We start from the raw sequence: 16,615 nt of genomic DNA, 5'->3' as shown, positions 1-16,615 counted from the left end.
GAAGATCCAATGTTCAAATGGAATTCGGGTCATCTTTCTTGGCACGAACGTAGCCCGGATTTCAACCATATCGAGCATATTTAGGACACTATTTGGCGGAAAGTGCGCGAAAGGACACCCCAGTTCAAACACATCATGAAATAAACAATGCCTTTCATCAGAAATGGTTGCTGCTACCTTAGCAACAAATTAGTCGATTTATGGCAGGAACCAGAAGACGTTTAGATGCGGTTATCCGTTTGAATGGAGGCTGCGCACACAGTACTAATTCTTTGGCGTATAACGATCAACCATGATATGAACAGTCATCTGAGGATTAATTTTGAAATGTCTGACATTGTAAATTTCGACTACAGTAAAAGTTATAAAATCCATTTTTTGGTACAAAAAACACTCCATTTTGGTATTTAAATTCATTAATTGTGGTTATATAAATCATTTTTTTCAATTGTTTTTTTGTTCGTTTCAATGCCAATGTTATCATAAACTATGTTTCAATAATATTATACACATATTTTATTATATTTCATCCAAAAAAATAGGCTGATTTTTCAAGTTTTAAAAAATCAAGGTGTTGCAATACTTTTTTCCATGTGTATATATAAACCGAGGGTATCCTCACCTCTAATAACTATATAAATCAAAGGTATCCTCACCTCAAATAACTATATAAATCTAGGAAATCCTCACCTCAAATAAATATATACATCTAGAGTATCCTCACCTTTAATAACTATATAAATCAAGGGTATCCTCACCTCTAATAACTATATAAATCGAGGGTATCCTCACCTTTAACTATATAAATCATGGGTATCCTCACCTTTAATAACTATATAAATCAAGGGTATCCTCACCTCTAGTAACTATATAAATCGAGGGTATCCTAAACTCTAACTATATAAACCGAGGGTATCCTCACCTCAAATAAATATATGAATTAGGGGTATCCCCACCTCAAATAACTATATAAATCGAGGGTATCCGCACCTTTAATAACTATATAAATCAAGGGTATCCTCACCTTTAATAACTATATAAATCAAGGGTATCCTCACCTCAAATAAATATATGAATTAGGGGTATCCCCACCTCAAATAACTATATAAATCGAGGGTATCCTCACCTTTAATAACTATATAAATCAAGGGTATTCTCACCTAAAATAACTATATAAATCAAGGGTATCCTCACCTTTAATAACTATATAAATCAAGGGTATCCTCACCTCAAATAAATATATGAATAAGGGGTATCCCCACCTCAAATAACTATATAAATTGTGGGGTATCCTCACCTCATACAACTATATAAATCGAGGGTATCCTCACCTCAAATAACATTCAGGCAGAGAGGATATGTACCGATTATCAGGTTGTCTACATGTTTTTCATGCGAGCACAACGATTGAGTTCAGACGCTTCATATTGTGTCAAGCAGTTGAAGGTTTACAATATAAATATCATCAAAACGATGACAATCTCAAGCAGTTGACAGTCTACAATCTGAAAATCTATTTATCAGATATTTGTGTATTTTGCATTATAGAAACAAGTGTTTTCTTTGTTTCACCAGCAAACCGGAAAATGACTTGATAAGTCGGGTCAAACTCATTATGCATTGTTATATTTTTGGTGATATGTAGTTGTATTTGTCATTCATTAACACCTTTAGTTGTCCCCTTGGTACTTTCTCAGCATTTCCTTACTAATTTTTTATTAGAAATACCACCATGCTTACTTAATGATAAAATTATTTATCCTGATTCAGAGTAATTTCTCGCAATTTGATTGTCTGATATTGCCCTAATAAATTACAGTACAATTTTTTATCACGTCAATTGGAATTATCTTCCTTACTTATTACGCCAATTGGAATTATCTCCCTTATACCATTGACCTAATAAAACAAATACAATTTTAGTAACTTTATAGTCCTAATATTTAAAAATTTTCACAGTTTGGGATTTAAGAATATCTATAATAATTAAAAACCAATTGTTCAGAGAACAATTGAAGGTCTTTCCACTAGTAAAGATCTATTTTGATATTGATATAGTAAAAATCAGTTAATAATATTAGTTCCTATGGCTTTATGATGTATTTATATGAATTTAAAGAGGAGGTCAAATTATAGAACGTCCTTTTAACCTATGACCTTGACCTCGATTTCAAGGTCACAAACCAAGGACCTCAAATCAAAAGACTATAAGTCTTATTTATAGTTGGTTAATGAGTTATATCACCATACACGTATTTTTTAATACAAAAAGGGAGAAAACTCCCTTTTACGTTTAATGTACCCTTGCAACCAATATTTACGTGTAACGACATGTCGCAACACTCAATTTAGGTAAAATAATTTGTCGTTATCTTATACCGTTTCTGGAAATAAGAGAGAATAAGCCAAATTCAAAAATTAGAATATGACCTTGACCTTTGACCTTGACCTAATTTTCATTTTTTTTTTGGACCAAGGACCTCAAATAAAAAGATCCTAGGTCTCTAGCACTTATGGTTTACAAGATAGAAATGCATATCACTTATATCAAATGCATAAGGGGAAATAACTCTCATATGAAGCGTTCATATCACTTCGGTCAAAATAGGACAAATCATGCGAAGGATATAAAGAGCACTTTTGTAAAATAAATTTGTCATAATATTTTACGGTTGCGAAGGAGTTGCGCTCACAAGGAAAACAGTTTTTGGGAAGATAACTCCTACAAAGAAAAGAATTCATTTACGCAGGGTAAATTTTAAAAACTGTTCGATATCATATACCAAATATCTAAGCGGCATATTGTGAAACAAATGTTTATCGCAAGAACAAAATTAGGCGGAAGAAAAAAAAAAAACAGAAGAAAAACAATAGGTCTTTCCACAGAAAAGTGGAAAAACCTAATTAAATTTGGTTGATATTGTCCTAAAATTGAAATTGAATATAATAATATGTGAAAGAAATCACAACATCAGATAAATTCGTTACACAGTGTGCAATTGTCCTAATCATGCTAATATGGAATTTATCGGGTCAATAAAATTCATATCAAGTTTGGCCAATATGAATTTCATTGACACGATAAATTTTTGTATTAGGACAATTGCACACTGTGTAACTAATGATATGTAGACTGAATAAAAAAGATGTTGATAGTAAAATAAAGAGACAGTAACCTAATATGAAATCTAATTAAAGTGATGCCTTCAAACTCCACTCTAAAGTAACTGTATTAAAACAAAGTCAATCTAGGAATTTCCTTTAGTATTATGGTGTCTGGGAGATGCAAATTATCAAATACATGTATTTTTGGTAAGAAAATGGAAATAAAAGGTCACATGAGAATTTGACTTAAAAAGTCAATCTTACCTTATTCCAATTTTCCATTATAACCTAAAAATAGAAAATAAAAACTATGTGTAGTTGTCATTGAGTTATAATTGTTAATGTCAGTTGAAAATACATGATCCTTATGGACTTGTGAATTACTGACCTTATATTTTTAGATATGAATCTAATCCAAATACATGAACTAGCTACATCTAAAAGACTATGTCAATTCTTAACCACTATTTTGTGTCGCTCACCTGGTGAAATTATCGCTTGTTTGCTAACTACGATTTGTACATGTGTGCATACTGGTAACTCATTGTGTTGCTGATAATTTTTGCAATTTACATATTTAATCTAACTCCTATAGGTTTTTAGTTAACAGTCAAAACTGCAAACATGAGTGCATACGCTGACATTTCTCGCCTACTTTACTGACCATTTATGTTGATATTCCTAAATATAAAGTTTTACTACAAGTATCACATAAACCTAATATGATCAAATCAAAACTTAAGTCAAGGTTAGATAAACAAAGCCAGAAATACATGTAAACCTTACCATCATTCCATACACCAAATATAGTTGATCTTTTGCTAGTAGTATACAAGAAACAGACCAAATCATTAAAATTCTATATTGACCAAAGAACCATGAAAATTAGGTAAAGGACAGATGATCCCTGTCAGACAGACATGTACACCTTGCAATCATTCCATGGATCAAATATAGTTGACCTGGTACTTATAGTATTTAAAAAACAAACTATACAAGGAAAACTTCATAATGACCAATGAACCATGAACATGAGGTCAAGGTCAGATGACTCCTAGCAGTTGGATACATACACCTTACAATCATTTCATGCACCAAATATAGACCTATTGCTTATTTCTGAGATATGGACTTGACCAAAACACTTAACCTTTTTGTCCACTTATCTGTGAAATGAGGTCAAGGTCAACTGAAATTTGTCCGACAGGCATGAGAACAGAAGTAGTAAGCAAAAACATGTAAAAATCAATATTTCAGATGGTGCAAAACTGGAAAATCTGAGTAAAAAGATATTGCCATGCTGATAGTATTATCATTAACACTTTTAACTAGCTCCTATTTTTTTTAAATAACAGGCAAAAACAGAAAACTAGAGGCTCTAAAGAGCCTGTGTCGCTCACCTTGGTATATGTGAATTAAATGTTAAACAAAGGAAGCAGACAGTTCATGACACAATTGTGTTTACGTGATTGTGATGTGTTTGTACATCTTACTTTACTGAAAATTCTTGCTGCTTACAATTATCTCTATCTATAATGAGCTTGTCCGTGTAGTTTCAGTGGAAAATGTTAGTAGAAATTTACAAATTTTATGATAATTGTTAAAAATTGATTATAAAGGGCAATAACTTCTTAGGGGGTCAATTAACCATTTTGGTCATTTTGACTATTTTTTTAGTCTTAAATTGCTGTACATTATTGCTGTTTACAGTTTATCTCTATCTATAATAATAATCAAGATAATAACCCAAAACAGCAAAATTTACTTAAAATTACCAATTTAGGGGCAGCATCCTAACAACTAGTTGTCCCATTCATCTTAAAATTTCAGGGCAGATAGATCTTGACCAGATAAACAATTTTACCCCTTGTCAGATTTGCTCTAAATGCTTTGGTTTTTGAGTAATAACAAAAAACTGCATTTAACCTCCTTGTTCTATTTTAGCCGTGGCAGCCATCTTGGATGGTTGGCCGAGTCAAAAAACAAAATTTTAAACTAGATACATCAATGATGATTGTGGCCAAGTTTGGTTAAATTTGGCCCAGTAGTTTCAGAGGAGAAGATTTTTGTAAAAGATCATGGACATTTAGGAAAAATGGTTAAAAATTGACTATAAAGGGCAATAACTCCTAAAGGGGTCAACTGACCATTTTGGTCATGTGAACTTATTTGTAAATCTTACTTTGCTGAACATTATTGCTGTTTACAGTTTATCTCCATCTATAATGATATTCAAGATAATAACCAAAAACAGTAAAATTTCCTTAAAATTACCAATTTAAGGGCAGCAACCCAACAATGGGTTGTCTGATTCATCTGAAAATTTCATTGCAGATAGATATTGACCTGATAAACAAATTTACCCCATGTCAGATTTGCTCTAAATGCTTTGATTTTTGAGTTATAAGCCAAAAACTGCATTTTACCCCTATGTTCTTTTTTTAGCCATGGCAGCCATCTTGGTTGGTTGACCGCGTCAAAAAACACAAATTTTAAACTAGATATATACATCAATGATGATTGTGGCTAAGTTTGGATAAATTTGGCCCAGTAGTTTCAGAAGAGAAGATTTTTGTAAAAGTTAACGCCGGACGCTGGACGACGGACGCCAACTGATGAGAAAAGCTCACTTGGCCCTTCGGGCCCGGTGAGCTAAAAAGTATCTTTCAGGAGCAATAACTCAAAAACACAGGTTGACATATTTTTTTCAACATAATAAAATCTTGTCAACTGATAATTTTTGTAATTTACACCTTTAACCTAGCTCCTACATAATTATCAATAACAGCAAAACACTTCAAAAAATTATTTTTCAGGGGCAATAACTCTATAAAACAAGGTGACCGATTTTTCTCCAATTTTTAAGTTACCGTTAGATATATTTTGTTGTGATGTACCTTTTTGAAATTTACACTTTTAACCTAGCTCCTATAGTTTTTATCATAGCAGCCACCAACTGCGCAAAATTCGAAAAAATAGATATTTCAGAGGCAAAAACAAAGTGGTAAGTTTTTACAAATTTTCAGGGTGGACACATCTTGTCATGCTGATAATTTTTAGTTTACAGTTTTAACCTAGCTCCTATAATTTTGAAATAATGGCAAGGAAATGCCAAACAAGGGCAATAACTATAAAAGAGACGTGAACAATACCAAAGGGACAGCCAAACTCATAAAGGTGGATTGACAATTTTGATCATGCTGTCTTATTTGAAGATCTAATGTTGGTAAACATCTTTCACATTTAAAGTTTGTTGGTATCTGTCATCATGATCATAGTGTCTGCAAAAACCAAAAATGTTTGCTAAATAATCTTTCAAGGAAAATACCTCCTGTATATATCCTCGTTCAAGTTAACATTTTCGGGAATCTTACTTTGTGGGACATTCTTGCCACTAAAGGTTTATATCTACATGTATCTATCATAGTTTCTGCATCTTTCAACATGTCCAAGGGCAATTACTCCTATAAGGGATCAGTTTACAATTTTGTTCAGTTGACTTATTTGTAGATCTTTTTAAACTTGCTGAACACTTTTATAGTTGAAATTTCCTTTTATCTTTACAACTTTTCAAGATAAACAAAAACAAAAAACAGAAAATTTAATAACAATCATTATTTCAGGGGCAATAACTCAAAATGGGATTGTCCATTTGGTTTGAAATTTTCATTGCAGATAAATCTTTTACATACTTTCATTTTTATTTAGGTCACTTTTTGGTCCTGTGTTTTTACGTTTACACTGGAAGAAGGACAGACGACCGACGCAAAGGGATGGCCAAAGCTCACATGGCCTTATAGGCCAGCTGAGCTAAAAACTAAACTCAATAGCTTGTATATCTGAGTACTTACCTAAATGAGGTATTCTACAAACAGGGTGTGATTTTTTCCATCAAACACAAGACAATCATTTGCACTTCCGCAGACCTAAAAGTTTCAAAAGTTTTATTTACCAGCATTAAGACAATATTATATCTATTAATTTCAAGCCTCTCTAAACTGTCAACAAATAAGCAAGGACATCATGACAATCACATCAAACAATTGATCTGTTTACAATCTGAGTATGTGCCTGTCGAGGAACCTGTAGTGTAGTGGTTGTTGTTGGTACATGTAGGTGTATCCCCCCTGCTTTTTCATTGTTGTAATAGGCTGTTGATTTTCTCTTTTGAATTGTTCCACATTTTATCATATCAGTGCTTTTTATAGATTTTTATATTATAATATGGTATGGGTTTTGAGCAATTTTGAAGGCTGTTGGGAGACCTTATTATAATTAAGAAATAATTCATTGGGGCTTGAATATATCGTTAATTTACCATGGGTTGGCCCTTTATGACAAATATTTTACCCTGAGCGATAGCGAGGGGTAAAATTATCGGCATAAAGGGACAACCCGTGGTAAAATCTAGATATATTCAAGCCCCCATGAATTATTTCGATTCTAATAGGACAAATACGGCTACTTTTTTGGATCGAAGCGCCCTAGGTGGAGGCCATTATTTGCCGTTCCCATAAATTCACGCACTTTTAGATTGGCGTAAAAGAACGGAGCAAACAGAATAAGTGACATGCTCAAACTATTCACAAAACTTATAAAGATAGATTTCGATGAATTTTAATGATAACTTACTTATATGCCTTCTATGTATATAAAAAAATGGGCTTATACCACATTTTTGCATCGTTTGTTTATGTTTCCTTGTTGTGATGATTTTCGGTATCAAAAGCGTGTATTTTCCCGTAAATTAATTAAATTATAACATCATCATTCTATGACGTCGTGTACTTCATTCATTAAAAAAACATATGACTGGGAGTATGATCGGAACAGCCAATGCAATATATTCATTATATTTTACCACGGGTATGTACTCAAAGCGTTTGAAGGACGTCATGTTAGTATTGTTTATATATTTGTTCTTAGGACTGGGGATAACTGTTTCATCATCCTTCATACGATAACTCTTTTACTAAAGGACACGCTCACATACCCCACGCCCCCACACTGTCACTGGGCAAACAAAATCTCATCCAGTCCTAATTTTAAAGACTAATAACTCCTACAAAAGTCAACTGATAAAAATTTCTAGAGGATATGCACATCTACATATTATGTCTTAATTATCTACGAAGTTTCATGAAATTATGTTTTGTGGTTTCAGAGGAGTTGCTATGACAAGAACAGATAATTTATCATTTCTGCTACTTAATATATATGTTCATCAAGTGTTTATGATCATTTTTGCTTGTTTTAGTTTCTATATATCTATTTGAGTTATTTAGATATAAGGCAAAAATGCAAAAAAAAAGTGGTAAAAATCATTATCAAAGGGCAATAACTCCAATAAGAGGTTCTCAGACGATTTCACGATTTTTTTTACTTATTTGTACATCTTGTCCTGATAAACACTTTTACTTACATTAATTTACTTTCTATCTATTATATGGGTTTTTTTCAGATTTAAGGCAAAAATGCAAAAATGAAAAAAATCGTCATTAAGTGGCATTAATTACGATAAGGGGTCGTCTGACGATTTGGACCATGTAGACTTTGCAGATCATTTTTGGTATATAAAGTTTCTCTCTATCTATTAAAGTTTTTCAGATATTAGTCTGTAAAATTCATCATTCATCGTCATAAACTCCTATAAGCATGATAAGAAATCTGTAAAATTCATCATTCATCGTCATAAACTCCTATAAGCATGATAAGAAATTGTCTGCCAGTTTTGAAGTAATAAATAATATGTAGATCTCATTATTTTTTCCATTCATATCAGTTTTCAAGATAATAGTCCAAACTTGCATTTTACCCCTATGTACTATGTTTAGCCATGTCAGCCATGTCAGCCATGTTGGTTGGCAGGAGGGGTTCATCAGACTTTTTTTTTAAAACTAGATACCCAAATGATGATTGTGGCCAAGTGTGGTCAAATTTGGCCCAGTAGTGTAAGAGAATTTTGTAAAAGTTAACGACCCCAAAAGACTTTTAGGCCAGGTGAACTAAAAAGAAAATGTATTTATTAACCAACTTACTACATGTATGTATAGAAATGCCCATGCTTTATAAAAGGAAAATTTCGACATTTGGTCATTATGAACGGAGAAATTGCTACAGCCAGTCATTACGAGATCTCAGCCATGCATTACGAAATCACACCCGTGCATTACGAAATCACAGTCATGCATTATGAACAGATGAAACGGGACATTGATTAAATCAAAATGTCGTTTATTTCTTTAAATAAGCATGACATTTTTTTTATTTTTTTTTAAACTTAATATCATAAAAACAAGTTTTTAAAATGATGTTCATTGACATCGTTTTGTAACGACTTGAAACGGAAATATTTCACAGCCTTTTTCGAGTACGACTTTCGATTATTATCACTGTTTCATTTCCGTTGTTCAATCCTCAGAATGCAGACTTTAGTATAGTTAAACTGTCTGATTTATTCTTCCCAGCTACTTTTTATTTGCTAGATGAAATGAATTTTAATAGCATAAAATTAAGTACTTGGATGAGAAATCAGAAATTACATCCGACAGTCACAATGTTGACTAAAATTCCATGCAAAATTGAATGCGAAAAGACAAGTTGAAGTTCAGCTATGAAATTCCTGTATCTTCTTCACGGTAAGTTTCTTACTCTTTGTTTAATCAAAGAATTAAAACCATTTTTAAAATAGAAATGTTATGAAACGGGCTTTTCTGCATTGGTCCTGTTGTAGTGTGTGGATAGCTGTATAATTTTGGATCCGAGACTCGAAGACTGTTATTGAATGAAGTTGCCTTTATAGTTGGTTAATAAAAGTATCAATATATGGACTTTTTCATATTGGCCCTGTAACATGCCCTTGATATTAATAATGGCCTCAGACAATTGTAATGGCCCTCGGCGTTGCCTCAGGGCCATTACAACCATCCTTGGCCATTATTAACACCTCGGGCAGGTTACAGGGACAATATGAAAAAGTCCATACATTAATACTATAATATCGCAATATATACAACCTAATAATAAATCACTGGATACAAGTCATAAATAAGTATTGTTCTGCCAGCCCCTCATAAAACACATAATATTGTCTATAAAAAGTGGGAAAAAAAACTTAATTTCATAGTATCATTTGTTGATGTGTTGTATTAATTTACCTCATTTTGAAGAAGCAGCAAAATACGATTTCTAAATTCTTGTTTTAACCCGTCCAGTCTTATATACGTACAATATATGCATCACTTAAATATGACTGTTTTGAATGTTTCTTTTAAACATATCAATGTTTGTGTGTTATCTCCCTGTTTCGATAAAATAAACTTACAATAAAGGTAAAATGTACAATTATTTCATTCCTCTCTTGTTTACTATTGGTGTTCTGGTATTGGATTTTCATTCCTCTCTGGGTTTACTATTGGTGTTCTGGTATTTTGTATGTAAAAACTATCTGTTGATAATCACTGTTCATGGATCAAATGTCAAATATATATCAATAAGAGATGTTCTAACTGAAAACATAAATGTTTCTATTTTCAGATTGAAATAATTATTTTAAAATGTCTTTCCTACATATGAAAATTTATAAAACATGTTATATTGTCTATTGTTGAAGACCATTTTGACATGTTTCATTGACTGCTTACTGTCTCATTGACATATGGGACCATTTTGACATGTTTCATTGATTGGTTACTGTCTCATTGACATATGGGACCATTTTGACATGTTTCATTGATTGGTTACTATCTCATTGACATATGGGACCATTTTGACTTGTTTCATTGACTGCTTACTGTCTCATTGACATATATGGGACCATTTTGACATGTTTCTTTGATTGGTTACTGTCTCATTGACATGTTTCATTGACTGCTTACTGTCTCATTGACATATGGGACCATTTTGACATGTTTCATTGATTGGTTACTGTCACATTGACATATGGGACCATTTTGACATGTTTCATTGATTGGTTACTATCTCATTGACATATGGGACCATTTTGACATGTTTCATTGACTGCTTACTGTCTCATTGACATATATGGGACCATTTTGACATGTTTCATTGATTGGTTACTGTCTCATTGACATATGGGACCATTTTGACATGTTTCTTTGATTGGTTACTGTCTCATTGACATGTTTCATTGACTGCTTACTGTCTCATTGACATATGGGACCATTTTGACATGTTTCATTGATTGGTTACTGTCACATTGACATATGGGACCATTTTGATGTTTCATTGATTGGATACTGTCTCATTGACATATGGGACCATTTTTACCTGTTTCATTGATTGGTTACTGTCTCAATAACACATGGGACCATTTTGACATGTTTCTTTGATTGGTTACTGTCTCATTGACATATGGGACCATTTTGACATGTTTCATTGACTGCTTACTGTCTCATTGACATATGGGACCATTTTGACATCTTTCATTGATTGGTTACTGTCTCATTGACATATGGGAACATTTTGACATGTTTCATTGACTGCTTACTGTCTCATTGACATATATGGGACCATTTTGACATGTTTCTTTGATTGGTTACTGTCTCATTGACATGTTTCATTGACTGCTTACTGTCTCATTGACATATGGGACCATTTTGACATGTTTCATTGATTGGTTACTGTCACATTGACATTTGGGACCATTTTGACGTTTCATTGATTGGATACTGTCTCATTGACATATGGGACCATTTTAACATGTTTCATTGATTGGTTACTGTCTCAATGACAAATGGGACCATTTTGACATGTTTCTTTGATTGGTTACTGTCTCATTGACATATAGAACCATTTTGACATGTTTCTTTGATTGGTAACTGTCCCATTGACATATGGGACCATTTTGACATGTTTCATTGATTGGATACTGTCTCATAGACACATGGGACCATTTTGACATGTTTCTTTAATTGGTTACTGTCTCATTGACATATAGGACCATTTTGACATGTTTCATTGATTGGTTACTGTCTCATTGACACATGGGACCATTTTGACATGTTTCTTTGATTGGTTACTGTCTCATTGACATATGGGACCATTTTGACATGTTTCATTGATTGGTTACTGTCATTGACATATGGGACCATTTTGACATGTTTCTTTGATTGGTTACTGTCATTGACATATGGGACCATTTTGACACATTTCATTGATTAGTTACTGTCTCATTGACATATCGGACTATTTTGACATGTTTCATTGATTGGTTACTGTCTCATTGACATATGGGGCCATTTTGACATGTTTCATTAATTGGTTACTGTCTCATTGACATATCAGACTATTTTGACATGTTTCATTGATTGGTTACTGTCTCATTGACATATGGGGCCATTTTGACATGTTTCTTTGATTGGTTACTGTGTCATTGACATATGGGACCATTTTAACATACAAAATTGTAGTTCATTGATTGGTTACTGTCTCATTGACATATTGGACCATTTTAACATGTTTCACTGATTGGTTACTGTCTCTGGCATTGACATATATATTTCACATTTTTTTTTAATTTAGCACAAATTCAATGATATTGTTCAACCAATCTATATTTGTAGGAATATAATTTTATAATTATTCTTTCGGCTTTTTTGTGTCTTGTTTAATGTTACAGTATTTTGAATGAACAAGAGTGCACACACTGAAATGTCTCGCCTTCTTTACTAATCATTGATATTAATTTGATAGTCCTCAGTATAAAGCTTTATTACAACTGTACATAAAAATTACATTAACCAAGATAACTAAACAAAGACCAATGAACCATGAAAATGAGGTCAAGGTCAGATGAACCATGCCAGGCTGACATGTACAGCTAACAATGCTTCCATAAAACAAATATAGTTGACCTAATACTTATAGTTTAAGAAAAATAGACCAAAACACAAAAACTTAACACTGAGCAATGAACCGTGAAAATAAGGTCAAGGTCAAATAAAACCTGCGCAACTAATATATAGATCATAAAATATTTCCATACACTTGAAATAGTTGACCTATGGCATTGAGTATCAGATAAAAAGACCGAAACTGAAAAACTTAACTTTGACCACTGAACCATGAAAATGAGGTCAAGGTCAGATGACATCTGTCAGCTAGACATGTTCACCTTACAATCATTTCATACAACAAATATAGTAGACCTATTGCATAAAATATGAGAAAAACAGACCAAAACACAAAAACTTAAGTATAAATACTGAACCATGAAAATGAGGTCAAGGTCAGATGACACCTGCCAGTTGGACATGTACTCCTTACAGTCCTTCCATACAAGGAATATACTTGCCATATTGCTTATAGTATCTGAGATATGAACTTGACCACCAAAACTTAACCTTGTTCACTGAGCCATGAAATGAGGTCGAGGTCAAGTGAAAACTGTCTGACGGGCATGAGGACCTTGCAAGGTACGCACATACCAAATATAGTAATCCTTATACTTATAATAAGAGAGAATTCAACATTACAAAAAATCTGAACATTTTTTTCAAGTGGTCACTGAACCATAAAAATGAGGTCAAGGACATTGGACTTCTAAAATATAAAGCTTTTAAGAAGTGAGCTAACACCACCGCCGCCGGATCACTATCTCTATGTCCAACTTTCTGCAACAAGAGTTGCAGGCTCGACAAAAAACTATATGTTTATTATCCTTTTAGAGTTGAGACACTCTTACATTTCTAACAAATTTCAGTAGTAAATAGTCCTACATATAGTTTACATATATTTAATGTGCACTTACCTTAAATATATAGCAACTAGACTGCATAAGGTTCACATTGACTGGACAATTATCTAATTAACTGGACAAGGTTCACATTGACTGGACAATTATCTAATTGACTGGACAAGGATCAAATATATACAAACAATAGATGTTCAATCTGGAAATATAAATGTTTCATTTCAATTAGAAAAGAAAATAACACTTTATAATTGATTGATTGATTAATGTTTAATGTCACTTTCAACACAATTGGGCTGTTTTTATTGGTGTAGGGAATTGGGGTGCCAGGAGAGCGACCACCAACCTTCAGTAGAAAAATTGACATTCCTAGTCAATTAAGATTGGAGTCGAATGCTTCTTCCCCATGTAGGAATTGAAATCCCAACCTCAGTGTTGACAGGCTAGTGATACAGTAGGTCAAGTACTTCCGCCCCATGTGGGAACTGAACTCCCAACCTCAGTGTTGACAGGCTAGTGATACAGTAGGTTGAGTACTCCCGCCCCATGTAGGAACTGAACTCCCAACCTCAGTGTTGACAGGCTAGTAATACAGTAGGTCGAGTGCTCCAGCCCCATGTAGGAATTGAACTCCCAACCTCAGTGTTGACAGGCTAGTGATACAGTAGGTTGAGTGCTCCAGCCCCATGTAGGAATTGAACTCCCAACCTCAGTGTTGACAGGCTAGTGATACAGTAGGTCGAGTGCTCCAGCCCCATGTAGGAATTGATCTCCCAACCTTAGTGTTGACAGGCTAGTGATACAGTAGGTCGAGTGTTCCAGCCCCATGTAGGAATTGAACTCCCAACCTCAGTGTTGACAGGCTAGTGATACTGTAGGTCGAGTAATCCAGCCCCATGTAGGAACTGAACTCCCAACCTCAGTGTTGACAGGCTAGTAATACAGTAGGTCGAGTGCTCCAGCCCCATGTAGGAATTGATCTCCCAACCTCAGTGTTGACAGGCTAGTGATACAGTAGGTCGAGTGCTCCAGCCCCATGTAGGAATTGAACTCCCAACCTCAGTGTTGACAGGCTAGTGATACAGTAGGTCGAGTGCTCCAGACCCATGTAGGAACTGAACTCCCAACCTCAGTGTTGACAGGCTAGTGATACAGTAGGTCGAGTGCTCCAGCCCCATGTAGTAACTGAACTCCCAACCTCAGTGTTGACAGGCTAGTAATACAGTAGGTCGAGTGCTCCAGCCCCATGTAGGAATTGATCTCCCAACCTCAGTGTTGACAGGCTAGTGATACAGTAGGTCGAGTGCTCCAGCCCCATGTAGGAATTGAACTCCCAACCTCAGTGTTGACAGGCTAGTGATACAGTAGGTCGAGTACTCCCGCCCCATGTAGGAATTGAACTCCCAACCTCAGTGTTGACAGGCTAGTGATACAGTAGGTCAAGTGCTCCAGCCCCATGTAGGAATTGAACTCCCAACCTCAGTGTTGACAGGCTAGTGATACAGTAGGTCAAGTGCTCCAGCCCCATGTAGGAATTGAACTCCCAACCTCAGTGTTGACAGGCTAGTGATACAGTAGGTCGAGTGCTCCAGCCCCATGTAGGAATTGAACTCCCAACCTCAGTGTTGACAGGCTAGTGATACAGTAGGTCAAGTGCTCCAGCCCCATGTAGGAATTGAACTCCCAACCTCAGTGTTGACAGGCTAGTGATACAGTAGGTTGAGTGCTCCAGCCCCATGTAGGAATTGAACTCCCAACCTCAGTGTTGACAGGCTAGTGATACAGTAGGTCAAGTGCTCCAGCCCCATGTAGGAATTGAACTCCCAACCTCAGTGTTGACAGGCTAGTGATACAGTAGGTCAAGTGCTCCAGCCCCATGTAGGAATTGAACTCCAAACCTCAGTGTTGACAGGCTAGTGATACAGTAGGTCGAGTGCTCCAGCCCCATTTAGGAATTGAACTCCCAACCTCAGTGTTGACAGGCTAGTGATACAGTAGGTCAAGTGCTCCAGCCCCATGTAGGAATTGAACTCCCAACCTCAGTGTTGACAGGCTAGTGATACAGTAGGTCGAGTGCTCCAGCCCCATGTAGGAATTGAACTCCCAACCTCAGTGTTGACAGGCTAGTGATACAGTAGGTCGAGTACTCCCGCCCCATGTAGGAATTGAACTCCCAACCTCAGTGTTGACAGGCTAGTGATACAGTAGGTCAAGTGCTCCAGCCCCATGTAGGAATTGAACTCCCAACCTCAGTGTTGACAGGCTAGTGATACAGTAGGTCAAGTGCTCCAGCCCCATGTAGGAATTGAACTCCCAACCTCAGTGTTGACAGGCTAGTGATACAGTAGGTCAAGTGCTCCAGCCCCATGTAGGAACTGAACTCCCAACCTCAGTGTTGACAGGCTAGTGATACAGTAGGTCGAGTGCTCCCGCCCCATGTAGGAATTGAACTCCCAACCTCAGTGTTGACAGGCTAGTGATACAGTAGGTCAAGTGCTCCAGCCCCATGTAGGAACTGAACTCCCAACCTCAGTGTTGACAGGCTAGTGATACAGTAGGTCGAGTGCTCCCGCCCCATGTAGGAACTGAACTCCCAACCTCAGTGTTGACAGGCTAGTGATACAGTAGGTCGAGTGCTCCAGCCCCATGTAGGAATTGAACTCCCAACCTCAGTGTTGACAGGCTAGAGATACAGTAGGTCGAGTGCTCCAGCCCCATGTAGGAATTGAACTCCCAACCTCAGTGTTGACAGGCTAGAGATACAGTAGGTCGAGTGCTCCAGCCCCATGTAGGAAT

General features: G+C 35.3%; 1 long non-coding RNA gene across 1 annotated transcript in view; it reads right to left on the bottom strand.

The window, feature by feature from the left end:
• Nucleotides 1–16,615, bottom strand: part of LOC134691416 (uncharacterized) — a 32,869-nt gene that overhangs the window by 3,382 nt on the left and 12,872 nt on the right. Inside the window, exons 2-5 of the long non-coding RNA XR_010102130.1 lie at nt 13,877–14,018; nt 10,430–10,613; nt 6,957–7,031; nt 3,370–3,393 (exon numbers count right to left, since the gene is read on the bottom strand). This is a non-coding gene — a long non-coding RNA (uncharacterized LOC134691416). The remainder of the gene's footprint in view (nt 1–3,369; nt 3,394–6,956; nt 7,032–10,429; nt 10,614–13,876; nt 14,019–16,615) is intronic.

Source organism: Mytilus trossulus, chromosome 11, assembly GCF_036588685.1.
Source record: "Mytilus trossulus isolate FHL-02 chromosome 11, PNRI_Mtr1.1.1.hap1, whole genome shotgun sequence".
In the NCBI taxonomy this organism is placed as follows: Eukaryota; Metazoa; Mollusca; class Bivalvia; order Mytilida; family Mytilidae; genus Mytilus; species Mytilus trossulus.
The sequence above is the reverse complement of the archived record's forward strand: the minus strand, read 5'-3'. Positions and strand labels throughout refer to the sequence as shown.